This window comes from Pelodiscus sinensis, chromosome 1, assembly GCF_052426305.1.
Source record: "Pelodiscus sinensis isolate ZL-2025 chromosome 1, ASM5242630v1, whole genome shotgun sequence".
NCBI lineage: Eukaryota > Metazoa > Chordata > Testudines > Trionychidae > Pelodiscus > Pelodiscus sinensis.
Window position 1 is genome coordinate 124,102,758 of NC_143052.1, and position 27,821 is coordinate 124,130,578.

General features: G+C 40.5%; 1 protein-coding gene across 1 annotated transcript in view; it reads right to left on the reverse strand.

Annotated features, from left to right (window-relative positions):
• The window catches only part of SHISAL1 (shisa like 1), a 294,094-nt gene that overhangs the window by 162,285 nt on the left and 103,988 nt on the right, over positions 1-27,821 (reverse strand). The window contains exon 2 of the mRNA XM_014575796.4: positions 12,145-12,295. The gene's annotated coding sequence lies outside the window, so the exon portion shown is untranslated. The remainder of the gene's footprint in view (positions 1-12,144; positions 12,296-27,821) is intronic.

The window sequence follows — 27,821 nt, forward strand, 5'->3', positions numbered from 1 at the left end:
GTGCTATTAAACAGCTGCCGCACTCTGTTCCCAGGGCTGAGTGAGTTCATTCCTACATAGAATAACCTGTATTGTGATTATCATCCTAATGGATCCTAAAAAATATATGTATTTAAAATGGTTTAATTGAGGCCTTTTTCTTAAATTACAAACCACCTATGATAATGGAAGATTCAATATAGATATGAATACCGCCCTCAAAAATAATTTGGTAAAATTTTGAGTAATGACACTTAATCCTCTTATTATTTGTACAGACACAGCACACTGAGTACTAAAACCCTGCTCTTTACTCATCTAATGATACTCCTGAGCTAAAGTTCAGAATAATCATCAATACAAAAGCATTCTTACTTGAAATAGAATTCTGTTCTAAACCTTTAATACGCTTGCCCCAAAAGAAGACTAGAGAAACTGTGTGTCTCTGCATGTGCATAACAAGAAAAGGCTGTTATTTATTATTCATTTTTAAGAACTTCATTCCCAAAGATTCCATTAAATTCCTCACATAAAGCCTCATTTACACATCTGCTTCTTCTCTTTGGGGTAAGTACAAAATTCTATCATTGCAATCCCATTTTACTGTATACAAAGTTAACATGATTATCCAATGATACAGGAATTCCAGCAGCATTGGAGAATAACACAACATAACTGTAAATGAGTTTCTCATGGTTCTGTTTACTGCACTCCAAAGGAACAAAGAATTACTAGTCACTTATTGTAGTATTCTTATTTTGCTGAGAGTGTCTTGCAAATATTAGTACCTCATTTGTATTAATTAGATTATACCCATTATATTACATTTGTTTGGTATTACTGTGTGAAAGTCTTTTGCGTCTCTGAAAATTCTATGTGAGTGGAGGATCCCATAGTTCTGTTCTGAAGTAGTCGCTCTTTCATGTATATTTTGCTTTCACATTCCTGCAGTGACAGCTGTGACAATTTCTTATGGATTAAATGACTGTCTGAAGTAACCAGGCGAACTGAGAGACTTGCTGGGTCTCAGGGAAAGGTGGGGTGGGGGGAGAGCTGGCTCTATGCTCCCAGAAGGGGTGGGGCCTTAGGCAGAAGGGGCAGGGCTGGGGCAGCCAGCCCTCAGAACTACCCAGACACTGCCCACAGTGCCATCCAGAGCATGCTGCCCAGGACTCTGCTGTGTCCCATGTGGGTCTCTGGAGGTGATTTAAAAGTGTCTGGGTCTCCGGGTGCTGCTGCAGTAATAATGGTGGCGACCAGAGCCCTGAGCCCAGTTTCCCTCTCCCCTTGCTTCCCCCGCCCTCAGTGGGTCTGGAAATAACTCATTCTTCATTACCCTTGCACATAGTAAGAGTCTTTCAACATGCAGATGCCATGATGACAAATGGTGTGTACAGAGAGATTAGGTTAGATACAAGAAGAGATAGGAGAACATGTGAAAATAACAAAAAAACCCAAAACAAAATTTTAAACACAGAAAATGGTTGTCACAGAACCAAACCTTAAGAAATTTTTTTAAAAAAACCTTTGACTCATTAACCTCCCACCAAAGCAACAAAATATAAGCTCAATCAAAATGTGTTAGAACTCATGTTCTCCAAGATAATGTGGAGAGCCCTGTGTGCCATCAAAAAGCATCATTCTGCTTTTAAAATGGGATTCCCAGGAAGTACTTCGCCTCTGGGTGAGCTCAGCTATGTAGTACAGTGAGCAGCAGCAGCAATAAAGAACATGCTAAAAAGCAAAAGAAAAAGTACAGAGTAGATGTGTGTGCCCGGAAGCAGTTGAATATGTGCCAAATTGAGGCTTGAGTGTAAAGAAAATGGCTTTGGAGTGAGAAGCAAGTGAGAGAAAGAACTGGAGGCTGATGGAATGAAAACAAAATTACAGAGGGTCAGAGTTTTCTGAAACAGACCATTCTCGAAGAGAATAGCATGTGAGCATTAGTGAGAGACAGACAGACAGACACCCATTGGCAAAGCATCCCCTTCTTTACAAACTATTCTCACTTCACTCCTGATAAACTAACTATACCAAACAGAAGTCTTACAGGACATTTATCCATAATGAGTAACATGTATGCTCAGGTCTACACTAGGGATGTAAGTGACTAGTCGACTACCTGATAAGCAAATACTTATCGAATAGTCGAGTAGGAACTCAACTAGTCACTTCACACACCCTCCCCCTTTGCTGCCTTGATTAGAGATAGGCAGCAAGTGGGGGAGCAGGAACTAGTGCTGGGGGGAGCTGGCTTAAAAGCCAGTTCAGCCTGCCAACACCATCCCCACAGAGGACAGGGGAGGCAGGAGGCAGCGGGGAAATGGCGTAAACAGTGATCGTAACAATCCCACTCTACCACTCCCGACTGCTGCTCCTCTCCCTTTGGAATATACAAGAGCCTCCTGAGGCTCTTGTACGTTTCAAAGGAAGAGGCACAGAGGGGAACCTGTGCCAATGGGACCTGCTTTGCTCCCTGCTGGCCCAGGTTCCCGCTGCCTCTTTCCATTTGAAATGTACAAGAGCTATTACAGCTCTTGTACATTTCAAAGGCAGAGAGGCAGCAGAAAGCCATGGGCTGCTCATGTATCTTTCAGGGGGAGAGAGACAGAGGGAACTGTTGCATCTTTCCCTTTGAAATATACAAGAGCCATGGGTGGCTCTTGTACATTTCAAAGGGAGAGGCACAGTGGGGTAGCAAGCACCCCCTTATTGACTAATTGAGTCGCTGATGGAAATTCCATCGACTATTTGATTAGCTGATTAATCGAAATGTAACATCCCTGGTCTCCGCTATGCAAGAGAGTCAACCTAAGATAGGCAACTCCAGCCATAAGAATGGCTGGAGTCGACATACCTTAAGTAACATTTCTGTGGCAGCCCTACTGTGGGAGTCAATGGGAGAAACTCTCCCACTGACTTCTTGTACTTCTCATGACCCTGAGGAGTTCCGGAGTCAATGGGAAGCCATCAGTGGTTGATTGAGCTGGTCCTTACTGGACTCACTAAATCAAACCTCAGAAGATCGCTCCCCAGAGTATTGCTCTCAGGGTAAGTGGAGACCTGGCCTAACGTATCTACAGAAAGCTTGTAACTTGTCAAGAGATTCATAACAATTGTGAGATGCGTGTTTGGGTAATATTTAGGGAGTAATAGCTTTATATTACAAGTTTGCTTTATGGACTTGGAGTAGCAATCAGTAACCACTAGTGTAAGATGTCTCAGTGACGATCCATTCAAGCAAGAGGGACTTTACACCCCTTGGTAGACAGCTGGAAAGGTAATTCATGACTCCACTGTGCATACTCTTGCCACAACCCAGAGCAACGGAAAACCATCATGGACAATTACAAGTGACTGAAACCACTTAGAGGTGACAAAAGACTCTCAGCATAATAGAGTGCAAGGAAAGGCACCCCTCTAGACATCTGCTGAGGAGCCACATAAGGATAGGGGTGTGGTCTCTCATGAGCATTTGGATTATATTTCTTGTGAAAGCAGATAGCGCTGCTGGAGTCTGAACCTGTGGAGGGGGAGCCTATTTTATTAGATTGGAAAAGTAACTATTGATGAGCGTAGATGTGAATTCACAGGGGAATGACTAAAGGGACCCAGAGATTGGGATGCACCTATTGATAACCTGCAAGGTGAAGTTAGGGCGGACACAGATTATGTGGCTGAAAGACAGGTGATGCTAGAGAGCTGATACCAGCTATCATAAAACTCTCTCTTGCTGTAGGCAGGGGGCTAGCAAGTCCTGGAGTCCAGCAAGGGTGATATTGTCAACCCAAAGTGGCTATAAATCTAAGATTTAAATAAAGGTCCTTGTCACAAGGTCACATATTTCCTTATGTATGTATACATGTATATGTATACAGTTGACTGAGGAAGAAAAGGCCATTTTAGAATATCATGAGTATCTATTGAGCAGTTCATTTTCAACCACTGTATACTGTGAATGCATTTATACATTTGCTTTATGATGTTCTTTTACTGGTGGGAAAATCTTCAGGAATCTCTCTTATTTTCAGTTGTAAAAGACATAATTAAGTTGCCTTAAAGGGAAATAGTATGTTTTATTATTATACACAGAGCCAGTAGCTCTGTCTATTTTTAGGATTCTTTGACACATCCCATTTTAAGATCCTGTTTTCAGTTGCTTATAACTTTGCCAAATTTTAACCCTTTGAGCTGTTATTTTCTATGGAGGAGGCCTGACTGAGATTGCAATTTTACTTTTTTTTAAAGTTTCAGCTGAAACAATCCAATCATTTCTGAAAACAGGATTAGGGGAAAATATGTTGTTTTATCATGTTACAAAAAATTCTTACAGCTGTAGCTTTGGAAAGTTCAAGCACCTCAGTGCCTTGGACTAAGGGTTTGTCAGGGATGTGTCCTTTGCTGATCCTGTGAAGATTTACATAAGAATGGCCATACTAGGTTAAACCCAAAGTCCAGCTGGTCCAGTATCCTGTTTTCCAACAATGGCCAGTGCCAGGTGCCCTCCAGGCAATGAAGAAAATAGTCAGTCATCAAGTGATCCATTCCCCTGTTGTCCATTCCAGCTTCTGACAAACAAACAGGCTAGGGACATCACTCTTGCCCATCTTGGCTAAAAGTCTTGTTACAGCTACACAGATAAATATCTTCAAAGATTCCTTCTATTCTGAGCATGATGCCAGTCCTGGGCTGCAGGGGCTATGCAGAACTTTTCCAGGGATGGATATGCTTGGCAGAGCAGTGACCCTATCTCTCCGGTGCCCTAAGTGATTCCTCTCTCTCCCACACCCTTGCAGGCAGTGTAGGAGAAGAAGTTGCCTGACAAATTTAGAAAGCACAAGAGCCAGGAAATGAAGGTGGGGAGGAGAGGAGGAGCAAGACAGACTGGAACTCAGATTGGGGAGACAGGTCTAGAACAGGGACAGAGTAGAAGGGGTCAAATATAGACCTCAGCAGAAGCTTTACTCCCCACTTGAGGCTGGAGTGTAAGCTAGGATTCCCAAGGATATCAGTCCTCTGCTGATATCCATGAACCTGCCTAGACAAGTCTCTCTTCCCCCTCCCCCCCATGTGCAGGGCAAATAAGTTATGGCCACAAACACTACCCTTTAGCAGGAACTTACTGACCACTATACTTACCTACATGTTTCCAGCTTCCATCTAGAATACATCACACAACCCATTGTTTATAGCCAAGCTGTAACATACAACCGCATTTGCTCTAATCCCCCAGACAGAAACAAATACCTACAGGATCTCTATCAAACATTCTTCATACTACAGTACCCACCTGGAGAAGTGAAGAAACTGATTGACAAAACCAGGCAGATACCCAGAAGTCACCTTCTACAGACCCAACAAATAAAGCAACAGAACACCACAGGTCATTATATACAGCCTCTAGCCAAAGCTTCTCCAGCACATCATCAAGGATCTACAACCCATACCAGATGACAATCTCTTATTCTCACAGATGCTGGGAGGCAGGCCATGTTTATAGACAGCCACTCAACCAAAAACAAATACTCACCACACCACAGAAATACTAATCTAGGAGCCAATCCCTCTTATAAATCCCATAGCCAATTTTGTCCATGCATCTATCCTAATGACCCCATCATTGGACCTAACAACAAGAGCCATACATCCGGGGTTCATTCACCTGCACTTCTAGTACAGATTGAAACTAGGGATGTTAAATTTCATTCAATCAACTAATCGACTAGTCAATGGAGTTCCCATCAATTAGTCGATCAGTCAATAAGTGGGGAGCTGCAGCAGGATTAGCTCTCGTCCAGAGAAAGGCTAAAGTGCAACAGGAGAGACCCAGTGCGAGCTGTGTCAGCTGATTCTCGGCTCGTGCTGGGTCTCTCCTGCTACCTTTAGCGTTTTAAATTGATTAAGAGCCTCTCAGATCTTAATCCATGTAAAAAGCAGAGGCACATCTGGGACTAGGTGCGAGCTGGGAATCAGCATATTCCCAGCTCGTGCTTGTTCCCCGCTAACCCCCTGCCTCCTGTGGAGACGGTGCTGGTGGGAACCAGCTTTTAAGCCAGCTCCCTCAGCACCAGCTCCTGCTCCTCCCCTTGCTGCCTCTGAGAGAGGCAGTGGGGGAGGGGGCAGGGAAGCGACTAGTTCCTTGACTATCCAATAAGTTTTTCTTATCGGACAGTCGACTAGTTGCTTACATGCCTAGTTGACACTCTCTAACCTGGGACTCTCTGGTCCAGCAACATCCATGGTCTGGCACTCATGTTGCAGGACCAGAGAGTCCAGGTGGAGGACCAGCAGCAGGGATCCCCGTGGAACTGGCAAGGCAGTGGGCTGCCTGCAGTGAGCTGCTGGTGGAGCCACCCAGCATGCAGTGGGGTTGGGAGACCCAGCATGTGGCTGCCTGGCTGGGATGAGGGCCACTACAGCATAGACACATGGCTGCCTGCTAGGTAAGAAGCCCTGGTGTGCAGCTGCCTAGTGGGATTGGCAGGGCAGCAGGACTAATAGCAGGTGGGGAGCTAGCTGGGAGGCCAGCAGCAGAGGCCCAGAAATGACCTCCCTTTGTCGGGCAAAATCCCTCATCTGGGACTAGTCATCCCGAGGGAGCCAGACCAGGGAGGTCCAACATGTAACATGATAAATGCAATCAAGTGCCAGCAATGCCCCTCTGGCATGTACATTGGCCAAACTGGACAGTCTCTAAAAAAAGAATAAATGGACACAAATCAGATCTTGAGAACAGTAACATTCAAAAACCACTAGGAGAACATTTCACCCCCTCTGGGCACTCATTAGCAGACCTGAAAGTTGCCATATTTGAACAAAAAAGAGTAAAAATAAAATAAAATAAAATAAAATAAAAACCAACAAAAAACCAGACTGCAGTGTGGGTAGCTCACTACAAAAACTAGTTTTCTCCTTTTGATATTCTAACCTTCTTATCAACTGTTCGGAGTGGGCCACATCTATCCTGACTAATTGGCTTCATTAGTCCTGGTCCTCACCATAGTAATGGAACACACCGATCTTTGCATGTGTGCATATATCCCTGCCAAACTGAAGTTTCCACTTCATGCATCTGATGAAGTGGGCTCCATCCCTTAAAAGCTTATGTTCAAATAAATTTGTTAGTCTTTAAGGTGCCACAGGACTCCTTTTTGCCAGAATAAAAGTTACCTGACTGCATCCTAACATGATACATCTTTTCCCACTCTGAATGCTATGATCCTGCATTTCTTTAGCTTTTTTAATTCTGTTTTACAAGCACCTTTGTATCCATTTGAATATTTTACTGGAGCTGTATTTTTCAAAGTGGTTTTGAAGAAAGCACTCACCACAATCCTCAGTTTTTACACTATGATCTTGGCAAAGAACTCAGATGCCTACATTAACATTACACTATATATATATATATATAGAGAGAGAGAGAGAGAGAGCATGCCAGATTTTAGTTGGTGTAAACTGGAATAGCTCCATGATATTCTATGGAGTTATGGCAGAGCTGCACTAGCTAAGGATCCAAACCATATTTTGTGTATGTGTAATAAAATTTTTCCCTTCAAAAAGTTCTTATAGAGTTTCAGATGCAATAAATCAGATATCTACAAATGAATCCAAACAGCCGAAAGACCAAAAATACAAGCATACCAATGAAAAGGCATGTGTTCAAGTTTAGTAGAGATTAGTAAATAACATATTAAGCATCATATATTATTAAAACGTTACTAAATGTTCACCAGCCTTTAGCATTATGAAGAAAGAAATACAATTCTTAAAGTAAATTGGTGAGAGAGTTTGCAGAGGACAGAAAGATCTTCTTTAGTAAATTGGTCACCAAGAATGTGTATCACTGCTGCATACTGGTAGAATGAGATCAACTGTGTGAATTATAGCTCTTGGTACTAACAGCTAATAAACATTCTTCTCTAGGTAAGATACAAGAAGCACGAACAAGAATCTGAGTTCAAAGAGTTGAAGGCCAGAAGGGTCCACTTAGATCATCAAGTCTGACTTTCTATACCACACAAGCCATGGAACTCTCCCAAAATAATTTCCTTTTAAACTACTTTTAGAAAACATCCAATCTTTATTTTAAAATCCCCCACAATGGAGAACCCACCACAACTGTTAGTAAGTTATATCAATGGTTAATTACCCGCACTGTTAAAAACGTGCACTTCATTTCCAGTCTGAATTTGTGTTGCTTCAATTTCCAGTGTTAGATTTTGCTATATCTATTTTGCTACATTGGAACGAGCCCATTTTCAAATGTCTATTCCCCATGTAAGTGCTTATAGAGTGAGATCAAGTCATCCCACAACCTTCTCTTTGTTAAGCTAACTAGACTGAGATCTCCAAGTCTATCACTATAAGGCACTTTGGCCAGTCCTTTAATCGCTCTCATGTCTCTTCTCTGAACCCTTCTCCATTTATCTTCTTGAACTTTGTGCACCACAACTGGACCCAGTATTCTAGCAGCAGTTTCACCAGTGCCAAGTACCCAGTCGTAACCTCCTCTTAGTCGAGATCTGTTAACAGGCCCTTCTTTGACCTTTGGAGTACCAGCCACAAAGAGGTTGGATGCTTACTAATTTTTAAGCACTTATTTATTGGGTGACCTCCACCAACTCTCCAGTACAACTTTGTTCAACAAGATACAGTTGGAAATAAATTTCCCCCTTAGTCCACTATCCAGGGAGGGAGGGAGAGAGCAATTTCTCACCATCGTGGGATTCTGTAACCCTCATTCCCTGCTAGCCTCCCCCTTTTGTACTTCCTTCCTGTTCTTTATCTGTACCCAGCTGATGGGTTGATTTCTTTCATAAGCTCATCCACTTCCTGTATAGTTAAGCCATGGAGTATCTATCTCTGCCCCCAACTAAATCCATTCCAGGGGCGTAATAGCCATAGTAGTGACCATAGTGCTGGGTCCAGGTCTGCTGACAGAAGAAAACAAGGAGGGCAATTATCCCTGGGGCCCAACAATTCAAAGGGGCCTGGGGCTCCTGGTCTCTGATGCTGCTGCAGCAGTGGCTGGAGCCCTGAGTCCTTTAAATCACCATGGTAGCCCCAGGTGGTGTGCTCCTGAAGGTGCTGTATGGGGCAGGGCACAGTCTGGGTGGCACTGAGGGCCAGCCATCCCAGCCCTGCCTCTTCCAGCAGTGCACACCCAGACCCCTCCCACCTTGCCCAGGAGCCTGGCAAGTCTATCACCTTGCCTGTCTGGGCCAGCTCTCAAGTCCTAGCACTCTGTTGCATTCGCTCTTTTGGCACAGCCTCACATTGGGAGTCCATGTACAGCTGATTATCCACCACGACCCTTAAAAGTCACTGCTTCTCAGGATAGTGCCCCGTTCTGTAAATAAAGCCTGGAGGCTTTGTTCCTAGATGAGTTCATTTACAACTGGCTATAGTGAAGTGTGGAATCTGCTTGTGCCCTGCTGACCAAGAGATCCAGACTGACCTGCCCTCCTTCTCATTTACCACTCCCCCAATCTTTCTGTCCTCTGCAAACTCTCTCACCAGACACTTCTGTGTTTCCTTCTCAGTCAATGAAAATGATTAACAGCATGGGGCCAAGAACTGATCCCTGCTGTTTCCCACATTCTTGATGATGGTTTCCCAGATTCCAATTATATTTTGATATCTGTCAGCCAGCCAACATTTAATGCATGCCATGTTAATTTTGTATCATCCCAGGTTTTTTTAATTAAAATGTAGTGTAGCACCAAGTCAAATGCGTGACAGCAGTCTATTACATCAACACTGTTACTTTTATCAACCAAATTTATAATCTTATCGAAAAGAGATATCAAGTTGATATTAATGGAGTTGCATATCAGATACTTCATTATTTTACCCAGGAACAATCCGTTCTATGAATGGCCATAATGTGCAGAAATGATTAACGTATATGTAGCCATAGGTTTAAACCCCTCATATGAAGGCTGAAATTGTCAGATGTGCCTTGGTGAGATAGATACCCAGTTTCTAATGAATTACACTGGAATCCGGATATTTTCTTAGGCCCTTTGACAATCCCAGCCAAAAAGAGCATGCCCTTAAAAACTGTATACATACTGAATTCCTGGCAAGAAAACAAACTCAGCTAATCGAAGTACAAATGCATAGAATTAATCTTTGGGGTTACGATTTCCAAGAGGACAAACATTTAGGTCTACAATCCTAGAGCTAATATTATTTAATCAGGGCAGACTCCTGGACAGCTTAAACCATAAATTACTCAGGCAAATACTATATATAATATAATTCCCTAACAAAACTGCCTGCGACACGGTACGTAGCCATTCATCCTGATGGAATTCAATACTTCTCTGTGTATCTCTAAATCAAGTACCATATACCTAGGCAGATCTGTTAGGAATATAATTACTGATTAGAGGAACCCATACAATTGTTTGCATGACAAAGTTTAGGAATAAATTAATGAAGATGAATTTCAAACAAATCCTGGATGACAAATATGTAGGTTAAATCCCATTGCAAGGACAACACCTATACAAGAAAAAAAATTCCAGTCAAATTGATAAGACAAAAAAACCCATGCTGATGCTTAACATTGTGCTGGATAGTCAACAGATCGAAATAAATCAATCACAGTATTGGTTTTGTTGGCACACACATGTTACTAATTTTTTCCCAAGGGAAAAAATAGGGCATATCTACATTGAAACTACAAGGGTGAATGGCAGCTTGTGGAGACCTTACCCATAATAGCTGCGCTCTAGGTAACTTGGAAAAAACAGAAATGAGGACACCATGACATGAGCTTCATAACCATCTGCACAAGTGACCACATACATAGGCAGGCTTGTACAGTCAGTGCTGAAGTGCCTAAAGTGTCCGTCTGCTATGTACATTGGACAAACTTCTCAGACACTTCGCCAAAGAATCAATCCACACAAAACAGACATAAGACGCTCTCTCAGAGAGAAAGCTGTTGCTTGCCATTTCAGCCAGAATGACCATTCCCTCAATGACCTTAAAAAATGCATATTGCTTCAAAGAGACTTTAATTCCAGACTTCAACGAGAAGCTTCAGAATTGTCATTCATACTTGAATTTGACACTTTATGACACTCTATGAGATAATTCTCACCCATTACAAAGATAGCTTCCCCAATTATCATCCCTAACATCATTACCTCACAGAAACTTCCCTTATTATCACCCCTATGTCATTACCTCACAGACACTAACCTTCCCCCCTCACCTCCACTCTGTTCTAAAATTTGATTTGTCAATTTCACATGCGTTCATTTTTTTGATTGTATCACTTTGGTATATATGGTTGTGCCGATTTTCTTCCACATATCGATCTGAGGAAGTGGATCTGGCCCACAAAAGCTCATCACCTAATAAACCATTTTGTTAGTCTTTAAAGTGCTACATAGTCCTGTCTTTTGTTTCTGCTGAAGCCTGTACCTCAGTGTCTTCACTTTTATTTTCAGTGAGCTACCTACAGTACAGCTAGCAGGGCAGGTCTACACAAATCTGCAGGGCAGACAAACCCTTCCTTCCACTGAGGCTAATCCCTGGATCATCATATTTGACTAGGATTACAGCAGGTTTGTGCTGAGTGATCTTAATTTGAAATCTTGATCAATACTTCTCCATTATAAGTCAATTGAAGTATGAACATGCAACTGTTTGCAACAGCTTAACTAAATATATTTAAATACCGATTTTAGTAAAACCAAAATCGTGTGTGTAGATGGAGATTTAAAAAGACTATAAAGAGACAGGTGAAAGCTACTTCTTGGAAGGCTCAGTTGAATTTTGATCTGTCAGATTAAATTGATCTGATTATGCAAATCTATGAAGGAGTGAGAAGGTTATTGGAGTCTCTCTTTTTATTAACCTTGTAGTGGTCACTCATTCTTCAACTAATCAGCTCTTCTTTTCCTCTGTCTCACTGATTCACAGCACAAGTGCAATAATCTGCAGTAACTAGCTTGTACAATGATCCTTCTTTTTACTACTTTATAGAGAATTAGTATTCCAGTATATCAGCTTGTGTGGATCATCTTAACTTATCAGACTCTTCAAAATCACCAGTTTGTATTGTCAGAATGTTTCCTTTAGAATTCATAATGCATTAAAGAGAAAAAAAGTTAATAAAAATAACAGTTTTGTAGTATGCTTGAATACCTTATTTGCATGTTCAAGTCATGCTCAGGGAGTGAGTCGTGTTGTCCAATTCCTAGCTGAAGATTTAAGCCATGCAATGGAAAACTGGTTGCTGTTTCTGATCTGCTTCTAATTTTTCACCCCCACTGCTAGTCTTCATTTTCTTTCATATCTGAACAGACAGAGACAAAAATATCAAACAAAAAAGTTGAATCCTGTGGCTCTAATACTAGAAGGGGGTGGCTCTTAGTACATAGTTCCATATATTAGTAATTATATATTTTCACTTTTTAGGTGTATATTTTATTTTAGCTCCAATGCTTCAGTGCAGATAAAAAGGGGAAAAGCACAAAAGATGTTCAGAATAGAGAACTTATATCTGGGTTAAACATTCATTTGAGAGAGCACATTTCAATGAGTTTCAATAACTATTCATTGGAATGAATGGGAATCAAAGAGAGCTGCTGGAGGTGCAGCAACTCTGGAAATTAGGCCATTTATTCAGGTGCTTAATTATGGGCTTAGGGACTTAGCTAAGCACTCTTTTCTTAAAGTCTTAGGGTACGTCTACGGTATACCGTTATTTTGAGATAACTAGCATTACTTCGAAATAACAATGTAAGTGTCTATACAGCCATTCTGTTATTCTGAAATAATTTCAAGATAACGGATGGCTTATTTCAAAATCTGTAAACTTCATTCTATGAGGAATAACGCTTATTCCAAAATAGCTATTTCGAAAAAAGGCATGTGTAGACACTCCAGTGCTGCTATTTCAAAATAGCCCCTCACCAGGGCCATTCTAAGTTATTCCTCCCTACTGCTTCTGGGGCTATAAATCGAGATAGCACGTCTACATTAGGGAAGTCTGCCTACGACTCATTTTGAGGCTTCCCTGCAGTGTACATGTGCTATTTCGGAATAACTATTCCAGAATAGCTTATTTCAAAATAAGCATGCAATGTAGATGTACCCATAGAAACTAGACTAAGTGTCTTAGACAGGGACCACATGTAAATGCTAACTGTTGGCTCCATGGAAGTCAATGGAAATTTTGCCATGGATGTCTATGGGACCAGGATTTCACCTTCTATCACCTCTGTCTTTTCACAGTAACATGCCAGCAACAATATCAATCAGTGATCACAAACCGATGTATTAGAGATTGTTCACTTGTTGAGAGCAGGGGAAGAAGATGAGGTAATCTATTTATTCATTTCCGACATTAAAAAAATGCTACGTCATCACTACAACCTGACCAACAAAGGAAACACCATCAGTTGGTAAACACATTTATATCAAGTGTCCTCTGTCGGAAATATTTAGTGCTTAAAACACCCTAACATTGATGGTGCAACACACCATTTAATTTTCATAAATAGAAATGGAGTTGGAGATCGTGTCTATGGTGCTTTGGGTGTATTACCCCACCTGCACCCCAAAATTTTCTATTTTGTTCCTTCCCTTACAGAGTTTTTAAAGCCTCAAACTACCTGGTATTTTACACTATCCAATGTATTGCATAGGCAAAACATTTGTTTTTCAGAAATATTTGTATGAACCCAGAAGTAAATCAGCTTTGTTAAGAATGATGATTTAATCTCCAGAAATGGATGGCTCTCCATTCAAGGCACAGAAATCTCCTGCAACCCCCATTCATTCCTCCCTTCAAATAATAGTAGAATTTTAACAAGATACTTTCAAGAGCCCCTTCCAGCATATTGTTGCAAAAGGCATCTCATTACCAATCCCCTGTGCTAACCAGTTCTATGCAAAGGGAGATATTCTAATAAAAAGGTGATTAAAACAATGTTTAGCTGCAAGACAAGAAACAGTGCTCAATTGCCATACATTAATGGATCTACACTGGGTGACCTAAAGGCACTAGTCAAGGGCTTGTATTTCAACCAAGTGGGAATAATTTAATTAACCATACATGTGTTACAAAAACTCTGATTTTCACGTGCATGGTAACAGAGCATGCTCACTTAATCTTTAAGCATAAATAATGAGATAGAGGCCAGTCTCCACTGCAAAAAAGTTAGTATCACTTCAAAAAGATTCTGGGAAAGACACAGAGAGAAAAGCAACACCGAAAAAAAGGAGAGGAGGATGGGGAACTTATATGGACGTTTTACAAGGGCTAGCAACATAAATGAGAGCAAATGATAGAGAGAGACATAAATCCCCAACAAAGTCAATGGCGAAACGCCAACTGATTTTGATAAGACCAGGATTTTACTGACACGCATTAGCTGCACTCGCATGCCTTATCACTATACACCAGGCCTGGTGAAAATATGGCCTGAGGGCTGGATCCGGCCCACCAAGACACTGGACCCGGCCTGTGGATGCATTGGCAAGCCCTAGCGCCCCTACCACACACCGCCCAGAAAAGCGTCTTCCAGGCTATTTCTTTTTCAAAACTGTGAGCCCAGAGAGGAAAGGTGAAGGCTTCAGGCGCTGTCCCTGCCCCCAACACAATCCCATTGGCTGGCCCTAAGTGTTCCCGTCAATTTATTATACTTTTGAATACCTACTAACCACTATTTTTACCTACAAATCTGACACTGTCAACTGGGCTTGAATAAAGATATTAACCAGGTAACACTACAAAGCCAATTTCTCCTGCCTTTGACATTCGCATTTTCACATCAAAAGCTATAAATGGGACACAGCCAGCCTACTTATCTAGCTTCATTAAAATGGGTCCTACAATTGACAGGTAACTGCTTTTGTTGACATATATATCTTGGATTCTGTTATTTCCATTCTAACTCATCTGATCAAGTGGGTTTTACCCACAAAAGCTCATGATCCTATATATTTTTGTTAGTCTCTAAGGTGCCACAGGACTACTCATTTTTAAAGTTACAGTCTAAAACTGCTAGCTCTCAGATTTATTTTTATTACCTTTGTAGCTCATTCCACAATTCTGATACATAATCTGGATGCATGATTTATCCCTGTTTTACAAGACAACACATTTGCACACTAGAATCTACAAACCTATATTTATTCATGCCATATATAAGCTAATAAAAAACTTGTTTCCTCTAAGCATTTTTTAAATGTTATGAAGAACTGCAATGTGACTAACAACAACAACAACAACAACAACAACAGCACCCCATCCCTAAATGTAGTCCTGACCTTCATCTGACATACTATGGTGTTACTGCTGACTTCAGCAAAGAGTCTGGCCCAGATTTCTTAATCTTGATTTTCATTCAGCAGCCATTAAGTGAAAATATACATCTTTCACTAGGGCATCAAAATAAGCATCTAAAATATACCTATGTGAATCAAGATATTTTTATACAACTAAATTCTAAAATATGCAATTTGTTCAAACTAGTACATTAATTAGAATGTTTCAGCCTGATCTTGCAAACCTTTGCATGAGACCAAATTACTAGACTGCTTATCTTTGAATCACAGAACTGGAAGAGATCTCTAGAGGTTGCCAAGTCTAGAACCCTGCACTCATGGCAGGACTAAGCACCATCTAGACCATCAAGTGTTGCTAACTTGCTAATCTCCCCTCCCCTTCAGTTCCAGAAAGCACACTGTGTACAATAGTAATGTGCATTTATTATAATACACCCTTTAGGATAAGAAAAACGAATGAGTTCATTTCCAGCAAGGATTATGGATCTAAAAAATCTGAAAAACAAACTAATTTTGATTGACTCTTACTAGTTAGTGTTTTTGTTACAGTTGGAATAATTGTTAGTAAGGGACTGGACCTTATTTAGAAAAAAAAAAACCCCCAATTACTTTTAGGAGGGATTAAAGACCACCAGAACAGAAGAAACCAGTTCAGATAAGTTTTCACAGAACTCCACCCACTCAGTTCTCTAGAAAGGATATTGACTTGTGTACATTACATCAGCAGAACAAACTGCCATTGGTTGATCGTTGATCCTGAGGGCAGAATATCGTTGCTTAGCAACTTCTCAGAGCTGACTTTTACAATTAAACCTCTCGGGAGTATCATACAGCAAATTCTGCTTTTTTTTTTTTTTTAACAAAACAACAAAAAGGAAAGTACACAACCCTTCCCCCTCCTTGCACTCACTTCAGAAAATAAAAGGATACACTTATATTCCTAGCTAAGATCCACACAGAAAAATTAACTGGAGTAGCTATTCTGGGTTAGCTCCACAAGTGAACTCTCTATTTTGTCTTATTTTCCTTAGTCCATTTCAGAAATGGATTAGACCAAACTGAAAACAATTCTCTCTAATTCCAGAATAACCACACTCTCATGGGAACCTATTCCAGAGTATTTATTGTGCTTTAAATGCATGTACTCCCTTAATCCCAATTAACTTTCAAATATAGACAAGCCTCTAATTCATCTGGATTTCTGTTGCAACTGGCTAGCTGCAGCAAACCATTTAACCAATCACTTATTGGTTAATGGTCCTGAGTAACAGCAACCCCTCTTTTCCACATGCTCTGCATTTAAAACTCAGACCAGCAGGCTGGCTCAGACCCAGCTCTCTGGTCCAAGTTTTAAATGAAGAGGACACAAAGGAGCTCCTTGCCACCTGCACACCTGCTGGGAGTGGCCTGCATACAGGGGAGCTGATTTTTAAACTGGCTCCCCTCATGGACCACCTCCTGACTGCTGCCCCACGCTGCTATCTCTGATATAAAGGCAGCAGTGTGAGGTGGCAGGGACTCCCCAGGAGCAGGGCCAGGAGCCGAGAGCACACTGGCTGCCAGCTCCACCCCCCGGGGGGAGCATTTTAGTAACCGTGTAACTGCTAAGAACTGTTGTGGTCACACAATTACTAAAATAAATGATTTCTAACATTCCTAGTTTCTGCACAGCACTCCCATCCAAGCCAGCAGAAGTGATCTTTCTCAAGCACTTTACATTGGGCTGATTTCTGAAGTACTTAGCCATGTCTGTATACAAAGGTTGTGGGGCCAGGGTACCAGGGGGTTAAAGTTCGCAGAGAAAGGTAGTATTGTAAATGTCGATAGAGCCCACTCTTATAGGTGGTGTGAAGCTGCACTGCTGGAAGGGCAGCTCAGGCACTTACCGTTCCCTCCCTGGTTCCCTTCCTTTCTTCACAGGGGTGATCATCTATTTCTGGGCTACACCAGCAACAGATTCAATCCTCTCCTCCATGCTAGCTCAGCTGTACTGGGGCCAGAACCAATGCACCACTTGTTTGTGCACCTATCCCACCCAAAATTATTTTCTTATTGGTCTATGGCTAATGATATGGGGAGCCCTGCCATGGGAGCGAGTGGTGAAAGGCAAACCTTTACTCCCCTGTGAGGTGGTATAAGGTAGATAACAATCCTGCCCTAATTTTGAGTTAATGCCCAATTTTCCAATGCATGAATTCCTATGGAAAAATTCAGGTTCAAGTGTTTTTTTTCCCCTTGAGCAGCACTTGAAGATTTTGACCCAAAGACTTTCTGCATGAAGTGTGTAGGTGCAAGCAATTTGGTAAACGTTTGGATACTTTTGGAGCTCTGATTCACGTCTCTTAAAGTTTTGCATAAATATGAACTGAATTATTCATCAGTTTCCTCCCTTCCCCATTTCAGATACAAAAATAGAGAAAGCAAAAACCAGATGGCTGCTCTTTTATAATAAAGAAAAATAACGTCCCCTCAGTTTATTTACAATATTGCCACTTCAGAGCTATAAAAGCCAAATGTTCACATAAAATAAAGTAAAACTTACATATAGAGATGTTAATTTTCTGTACTCTGCACATGGGTTCTGAAATAAAACTAGTAACAACACCTCTAACGAACAGCTTGCCTGTTTTTTGAGCAGTGAGGGAAAACTACACTGTTTGCCATTCAAAATTCAGTGACACACGGTTGAGGAGGTAATATATTTTATTAGCCCAACTTTTGATGGAAGGGACAAGCTTTTCCGTTTGAACAGAGCTCTTCTTCCAAGACTTGTTGATAAAGATAATAGTTTTGTTGTAGTTTATTTAGACTTTTGCGGTTTGTTTGACTTGGTGCTGTATGTAGCTATGAAAAGAGCTAGAATAATATTGAACTAACGTGGGACACATTAAAAGGATTCAAAGCTGGCTAGCTGATAGATCTCAAAACTAACAGTCAAGGGGGATTGTCATTGAGTGGTTCTGTTTCCTATGTGTTTCTTGGTTCTTATTTAACATCTTTATCAATTACCTGGATGAAAACATTAAACCACAACTGAAAGTTTGTAGATGAGACAAAAATTGATGGAGTGGTTATTAATGAAAAGGACAAGCCATTGATGAAGAGGGATCTAGATTGCTTGATAAACTGTTCACAAGCAAACAATATACATTTGTATTTGGCTAACTGTAAATGTATCTCTCTGGGAATGAAAAAACTAGGCCATACTTATTAGACAGGGAACTCTCTTCTGGGAAGCAATGTTTCTGAAAAAGATTTGGGGATTGTGATGGACATGAGCTCCTCGTATCATGCTCTGGCCAAATAAGCTAATGAGATCCTGGGATGCACAAAAAGAGAGTAGAGTAGAAGCAGATAGGTTATTTTAACTCTGTAGAAGACACATGGCAGCCATTGCTTGTACCCTGTGTCCAGTCCTAGTGTCCACAATTAAAGGATATTGATAAACTAGAAGGCTGTGTCTACACTGGGCCACTTATTCCGGAAAATCAGCCTCTTTTCCGGAATAAGCTGCGAGCTGTCTACACTGGCCCTTGAATTTCCGGAAAAGCAACGATGCTCTACTGTACAAAATCAGCCGCTATTCCGGAAAAACTATTCTGTTCCCGCTCAGGCATAAGTCCTTATTCCGGAATACTGTTCTGGAAAAGGGCCAGTGTAGACAGCCCAGTAGTCTTTTCCAGAAAAAAGCCCCGATCGCGAAAATGGCGATCGGGGCTCTTTTCCGGAAAAGCACGTCTACATTGGCCACAGACGCTTTTCCAGAAAAAGGGCTTTTCCGGAAAAGCAGCCTGCCAATGTAGACGCTCCTTTTCCGGAAAAACTGAAAACGGAATAGTATTCTGTTTTAAGCATTTCCGGAAATTCATGCCAGTGTAGACACAGCCGAAAGGGTTCAAATAAGAGCCACAGGAATGATTCAAGGATTAGAAAACATGCCTTATAGTGATAGCCTCAAGGAGTTTAATCTATTTATCTTAACGAGAGAAGGTTAAGTGGGGACATCATCAGCCCACATGTACCTACACAAGGAACAAATATTTAGTAATGGGCTGTTCAATCTAGCAGAGAAAGGTATAACATGATCTAAAGGCTGGTAGTTGATGCTAGACAAATTTGAACTGGCAATAAGGGCTAAATTTTTAACAGGGGAAGTAATGAACCATTCAAACAATTTACCTTGGGATGTGGTAGATTCTCCACAACTGACCATTTTTCAATCAAAAAGGAATGTTTTTCTAAACAGACTGTAATTACTTGGGAGTTCTATGGCCTGTGTTATGCAAGTGGTCAGACTAAATGACTTAATGGTCTCTTCTGGCCTTAGGATCTATGAATGTATTAAAATTACTTTCTCTCTGTCATATCCTGGGACTAACATGACTACAACAACAAACTATAGCATTTTGTGATGCCAGCCTGGGTATTCAAATTCGCAAATGCAACATTGAATGTACTGATCAGAAAAGATATTAATGTTAGTTTCCACCTCACTATCAACCTCAGTCTGGGACAATCCACACAAAAGATCCACATCCTGGACACTACTGTACAAATAAATGATGGAAACCTACCATACCAGAAATCTACTGACCTCTATTCTTACCTAACTGCCGCTAGCTTCCATTCAGGACACATTGCATGATCTATTGTCTATAACCAAGCCCAAAGATGGAACTGTATCTTGTCCAATCCTTCAGACAGAGAAACACCTATAGGATCTTTATCAAACATTTTTTTTAAACTTAAATACCTACCTGGGGAAGTGAAGAAACAGATTGACAGAACCAGACAAGTTCCCAGAACTCACTTGGTGCAGGATAGATCCAACAAGGTAAACAACAGAACACCACTTGTTATCACCTAAACTAACTAAAATCCCTCCAGCACATCACTGACAATCTATAACCAACCCTGGAAAAAATACCCCTCATTCTCGCAGACCTTGGGAAACAGGCCAGTCCTCATCTACAGACAGTTCCCCCCAATCCTGATGCAAATACTCACTAGCACCCACATAACACCACAAAAGCATTTACCCAGGAACCTATCCTTGCAACAAGCCCATTGCCAACTCTGTCCACATATCTATATAAGTGACACCATCACAGGACCTAATCACATAAGCCTCAAGATCAGGGGCTCATCCACCTGCACATCCACTAGTGTAATGGATGCCATCGAGTGCCAGCAATGCCTCTCTGCCATGTATATTGGTCAAACTGAATGGTCTCTATGCCACAGGATAAATGGACACAAATCAGACATCAGGAATGGTAACAAACATAAACCTGTAGAGGAACACTTTCATCTGGAAATCCAGTACGGGATCCTTCTACAAAAGATTTTCAAAACCCCATTACAAAAGGAGACAGTTGAACTGGAGTTCATTTGCACATTCAACTCTATCAACTTAGGGGTGAATAAAGATCTCAACTGGTTAACGCACGACAAAGGCAACTTCCCCTCTCTGTATATTCACATTGCCACACCAAATGCAGTGAATGTCCCATTTCCACTCTATCTGGGTAAGCTTCATTAACACAAGCAACTTCTTCCCTGCTTCTGTAACTAACTCCAATTCATCTGATGAAGTGGGTTTTACCCATGAAAGCTTATGCCCTAATAAATCTGTTAGTCTCTAAGGTGCCACAGAACTGCTCGTTGTTAGCGTTAGTACAACATTTGTACAGCTGCTCTGGGGGAGGAGTGGGAAGATAAGTTTACTCATAACTCCACATAACATTTACACACAACTCCACTGGCTTCATAAATTTGGTCCACTGTGTTTGATTATGATAGTTCTACAAATGTCCTAGTGGACAAAAATACCATAAATATAAAGGAAAATTAATTTTGAAAATGCTTTCCATAAAGGAACTATAGAAATGGGAAGGATTTCAATATACTTGACAAACAACAATTTACAACACTCCTGTGACTTAGCTCCCAGGGGAAACAAACTATGTAATGTAAAGATGCCATAGGAATAGTGTGCATTTGCATATTGGATTTATATTTCATTTAGTACATGAATTTCTAATTCCTTTCATATAGTTCATACAAAATATGCAAAATACATAGCAAATCTTAATGTTCTTAAAGATCATCAAACGAACACCAGACACATTCATTAGCTTGTTAAGTTTACATACCGCTCATTGCACTACCATGGAAATGCAGCAACTGTTTAACAATACATAGCAATATTATCCAACAATTTGCATATCTTATTCAGTTGATGCCTTATTTGAAACTGCCTGGAGAATTTCAGAGAGAGAAATTCCACATTGGGATTTGGCCAGAACATTAGGATTAAATCTCCCTTCTCTTATGGAAAAGGCATAGGCTCCCTCAGGACTTGGACAGACTTGATTTTACACTTTAGCAGAAAAAAAAATCCACAGTATAGATCATCAACTGCGTGTGATGAGTAGGATAAAAATTAGAAACTGTATGCCAGTCTTGCAGTGAGCTCAAATGATGCTATGGGGAACACCTCCAACTATCTTACATTTCTCACTTATGTACTTTATATTGCCTCAGTAAACATATTTGGGTTTTTCAGGCACCTTCCATGGCAAGATTATTCTATTATCAATCAAAAATAAATTGGCCAGGAATGTGCAATTTCTGTGTGTGGGAGTCAGAGTTATTTCTATCTTCCATTGCCCCTCAGTGTGAAAATGAGTGGGTAGAATATGTGGGAATCTCAGGCAGCACAGTTTGCTATATTATGTATTCAGACTACTTGCTTTTAGTTTCTAGTCAGTGTAGTGGAGACAGGAATCCCCATAAGGTTTTAGGTTGCAAGTGCTAGTCCCAAACCATTCTTGAAAAAAATTAATTTGTTTAATTTTTCAACTATTATTCGTTTTTGTGTCTTCGAAATATACAGCATGTAGCAATGAAAACTGTTATTTACACACACATCTCCATAGTATCCATACATCAGCGTAGTATCCATATAATTGCAACTATGCGAAACTTTACAGAACCTTCAAGGAGTTACATTTTTAATTTTGTTATATGCCAACAAACTGAGTTAGAGTCAAAATTCAATTACATTTGTGAAACTTTCAGCCAAAATGAGCTAAATTTCATGTGATTCTGGAATCATGCTATGGCTTTGGATGGAAGCCAGGTGAAACTCACATGGGATCCACATGATTTTACTGGAAACTATGCAAAGTTGGGGGGTTTCAGCTGAGTTTTATTTTGAATTTGTTCAATCTCAAAATGAAACAAGGAATGAACTGAAAAAGGAAATGTTTGTATTAATGACTCTGGATTCTGCACTGCTCAATATACATCTTACTATACATTATAGAAATCTGCATCTTCTGTCCATTCATCTGTCAGTCCATTTGTTCAAGAATTCCTCCTAAACGGCAAGAGTTAGGACCACCAAATTTGGTATACAGATTTCTCTTATCATAGCTTAAAGCAAGGTCAGGGTTTGGTAGTGCCAAGACAATGAGATGTGCCTAGAACATGACTGTTTCTCATAAAATACTATACTGCTTAGAAATCATCCTTTAGCTCAAGTGGCAAGGACCTCTCCTTCATGATGAAGTGGCCCCAAGTACTGTCACCATAATTGTATTAACAAGTGGAAGATTGTTCCATCTCCACAAATGTGTTATGCCAAAGCTCACAAGGCACATTAAAGCATGCCTTGGGCCAGCCACCCTGGCCTTGAATCTTGGTAGAACGTCAAATTACAAATACAGAACAAAGGCAGCACATGGTTCGACGGTACGTCTATTTCCTGAACATTTGACAACTCTTTTCCTGTGAAGTCCATCTTTTCAAGAAACCTTTCTGGAGTGAGGCGCAAAAAAAGTGTATTTGCTACTGAGCTTTCTTCAAGGTAGCAGGAGTGACAGATAGCTGACAGGAATCCATTCCTATGTTGGGGGATAGTTCATTTGTTTTCTACTGCACAATAGCTTGCAATCTCATCCAATTGATTTTAATCAAAAATACTCAAAACTTCTCTAAAGGAGTTTTCTTCACCCAGGCTAATCAGATTAGGCAGCGTGTAATTAACTATCAACTCTTACTAACACAGAGGATTGAAAGGCGTCTCTCAAGCATTAAGCCTTTGGAACGGAAGACTTATTTGTTTACATTTTTAGTGTGTGGGAGGCAAAGAAAAGTAGATTCAGAGAGATGTAATATCCTATTGAGCAGAAAAAGAAAACCCAAAACACATACCGTTAAAATTCAAACCAAGGGGACAGGGCAGCTCAGGGAAATGGTTCATGGACTGAAAGCCTTTCATCTCTAGGCTGCTTAAATTAATTGGCTGCCTCTTCCTTCATTCTGACCAGAGAGACTAAGGATTTAATTTGCCATGGACACTGATGTACCCCTCCCACTAGTCATGGTCCTTTGGGGTCAAGTTTGAAGTATACTGGCAGGGGAGTGTGGGAGAAGCTCATGCTGCTAGTACCTGTGCTATGTAATAATTTATGAATGACAGACTTCAATCTGCAGTGCTGTGTATCTGTCACCTTTCTTAAGCAATAATGTCCTGATCCAGAGGGCAAGTAAAAAATAGACTGAGAGCCTTAATACATTTCTTTGCTCTTAGCAGTTTGACACTCATGTTTCATACTTTAATACAGTGTTTAAAATTTAATATTTTTAAAAAAAAACAGTAACAGAAAAATTAAATGATACATTATTAATATCATCATACAGTGATATAGTACCAACCCAAAGGATCCCCAAACACCTTCCAACACAAACCTCACATCTCCCTATTCATTACATGCCAGGGAATGTAGGTTGTAGTAAACTCTGTGCTCACTGTTGTAGATTCCTGCCATTCAGCTAAAGCATATCAGGACAAAGAGGTTCTACCACACAAAGACAACCTTTTCAAGATTGGAGAGCAGAGGCCTTACCAAGTGACTCAACAAGATGATGGAGCCTACTTAGAAGATAGCAAAGGGAGACCCAGAAATGATTCCTAAAGGTCATATGAATTTTGAGTGGGTGTGGTAAGTGGAGTATATATGGGGAAACTTACCAGCATTACTATAATGCTATAATTAGATCACTGTGGACATTGTTATAGTGCTTTTTGTTGGGGGCGGGGGAGTTTAGCTTTATAGTAACCCTGGTAAATTTCCCCGTGTAGCCGACACCTAGGAGCCTAAGACAACAACAGGGCTTCTTTAAAGCTGATGGGTGTGCCAAACAGCCTCTTTTGGGCTCAACAGAAATAAAAATCCAAACCCCTTTATTAAAAATATTTGAAGGAAAAGCTAAGGACTTCCCAGGTCATGTGAATCATGGTTACAAAATTCAGGGATTAGAATTCTGGTTTGCAGCCCATGGGCATGAGAAGTCGGAAAGCCAGAAGGAGTTGTAAGCATGACCCTAGGGGGAAGTAAGGAGACAGAGCTTCTTGGGCACACAGCTCACTGCTTGAGTGGTAGACTTGGGGATTTCTGTTCAAGGAAACTGCCTGCTGCTGCTTGTTTCTATTATGTTCAGGGAAACAAGGACCTATGCACATTCTCTGTAAATAATCTACATTGAGCATATATACCTGACTCTCATCATCAGTGCTTCATCCTAAAAAACAACTCTCAGGCTGTCAACATTGATTGTTTGGACTAAAAGGGACAAGCTATTCTCCAAGGTAAGAGGGGGAATTGAAAGACTTTTATAGGAAGAATGTGAAACTTTTACAGGGTCTAACCTGAAACTTCTGTGTACATAAAAATTCAAAACTCTAAAGAGATCTGAACAATAAACCACTATGAACAAATATGCTCTATATATACTATCAGCAAGTACTGAAAATGATAGGTGTCTCATAGATCTAGTAAATAATGTTATATACAATCTAATGATATAATATATCGACATGCTGGAATCTGGAATGAGACTCAAGGGATTGGTTCTATTCCCAGATCTATGGCTGATCTGTTCTTCTACTTCCCATCCCAGCCTTCGTTTGCATTGTATAGAAGTAAGGTTTGATTTTCATTTTACACAAAGGCTTCTTACCAGCATCCTATAACAATGGGTGTCAATTGCTTTGGCACTCTCTTTAAGGCCTTGCCTATAGACAAACGTATTGCTTTAATGTCCCAGTACAGTTAACACATTGCAACTCTCCCAGCGCTGATGTGGTTATACCGATATAAAGTTGCTTTATACCAGTAAAGCTATTCCAAAGGGAAGCAACATTGATTTTAACCAGAATAAAGAACAACTTTATACCGTATAACTACAGCCACAGTTAGGGTTGTACCACTATCACTACTCCAATTAAAAGAAAATCATACTTCCATGTAAAATAGATATACCAGTCCCTAAGTTGTATGCTGACCAGCTCTAAGGCACTTTACATAGTCAGAATGGTGTCAAGGGGGCTTAGTGTAAATGAGAATAAAGCCTCATCCCCTTTGGAAGCTGTCTGAGGCAAGAATGCTCTCTTAGGCCTTGTCTCCACTTGCCAGAGGATTGATGCTTTGGCAATCAATCCTCTGGGGTTTGATTGAGCAGGTCTAGTAAAGACCCACTAAATCGAACACTGAGGGTGCCCCCATTGGTGGCCAATACCCTTCACTGTCATGAGAACTAAGTGAAGTCTATAGGAACATTTATTCTGTTGGCCTCCCGCTGTGGGGTTGCTCCAGAAAAATCAATGCAAGGTACATTGACCTCCAGCTACCCAATTCACATAGTTGGAGTTGTGCATCTTGCATCAATTTTCTCTGCCAGTGAAGACCTGACCCGACTAACCTAAATTACTCCTGCATCACTTTATTCTTTGTTTCTTATCCAAAGGTGGTAGGCAGTGCTGCTTTTATGGTCAATCTTACTGGATCTCCAAGCTGCAGACGTCAATCTTCTGAAGTTTGAGAGACAGGGCATGTTTGTGACAATTACATCGTAGATAAATGTAAATAAGTGAAGTGGACAAGATGTGAGCATAATAGAAAGATCACAGAATTTATAGCAGGCTAGATTTTTTAAAATTACTTCCTATTTTGGCTATTGCATTTGCTAGGAAATGAAGCATTAGATAGAGAGGTACACATACGCTCTAAGGTTATATCTACACTTGTGCCCTATTTTGAAATAGGGATGCAAATGAAGACATTGGAAATTGCAAATGAAGCCCGGTTTTAAATATCCTTCGCTTCATTTGCATATTTGCGTTCTGGCTCTGTTTCGAAATAATAGATGCTGTTAAGAAGCAGTTATTTTGAGAGAAAACCCTTATTCCTCATACAATGAGGTTTATCAATTATTTCAAGAGAAGGGTTCTCTCTCGAAATAACTCGTCTACACAGTGTTTTATTTCAAAATAGCACCATAATGCGATTATGCAAATGAAGCACGGGATAGTTAAATCCCAGCTTCATTTGCAATTCTGAATGTCTTCATTTGCATCTTTATTTTGAAATAGGGTGCAAATGTAGACATACCCTTGGGAAATGTCTACACAGCAGCGTTATTCCGAAATAACAGATGTTATTCTGAAATAACATAGTCCACGTCTACACACAAGCAATTATTTCGATATGTCAAAATAACATCTAGCTGGAGGACTGATTATTCTGACTCCTATAACCCTCATTGTACGAGGAGTAATGGAAATCGGGGGAAGAGTGCTCTCTCTCAAAATAACTGCTGTGTAGACAGCGCCAAAAGTCCAAATAAGCTATTTCAACTTAATTTACACAAGTTGCATAGCTTATTTTGAATTTAGCCCTGCAGTTGTAGACGTGCCCTAAATGATAATTTCCAGAGAGAATGCCACACTGTCCACTCCCCCAGATCAATTACTGATCTTTTCTGTTATTAAACCGTTTCATGTATCTATTTTCGCATTGTACACTAAACTTTTTGTAAATGCATAACTTAAAAAAATGTTAAAATTTACATCTAGCTTCTGGCCCTTTTCTACAATTGAAAAGTATTCTTTTCTAAAATAAACAAACAGCAGTGTGATGAAAATGAATCACTGGATCAGTTGCTGTTTGACTATTTCAGAACATGGAGTTTGTAAAGATAACTAAGAAAATGTAGACTGAATGCAGCCCTTCACATGTTCAAAGCCCACACCGAATAAATAATCTGTACCACACCCCTGGTAGGTAGATGGCACAGTATTATTTTCATTTTACAGATGGGGGAAGATTAAATTACTTCCCCCAACCCATAGATTAAGTCAGTGGCAGAGTCAGGACAAGAATTTAGGACTGCATCGTTCCAACACTGCTTTTATCATCTGCCAAAATTACATTTCAACTGAAGCATATAATACCTCTGGCTTAAGTATATGAATGCAGGACAAGCTAGCAGATGGCTGTGCCATGGCTTATGTGAAATTGATTGGGTAGGAATTCAAAGATGGGGCAGCAGTCAAGGAAAAAATCAGAGTGGGAATGAGAGGAGGTAGGGACAGGAGATGGGGAGAAGGAATTGAAGCAGAAGGGGACAAGGAGAGACTGACTGGGGCATTAGGGGGAACAAAGAAGGCCTTGTAACCA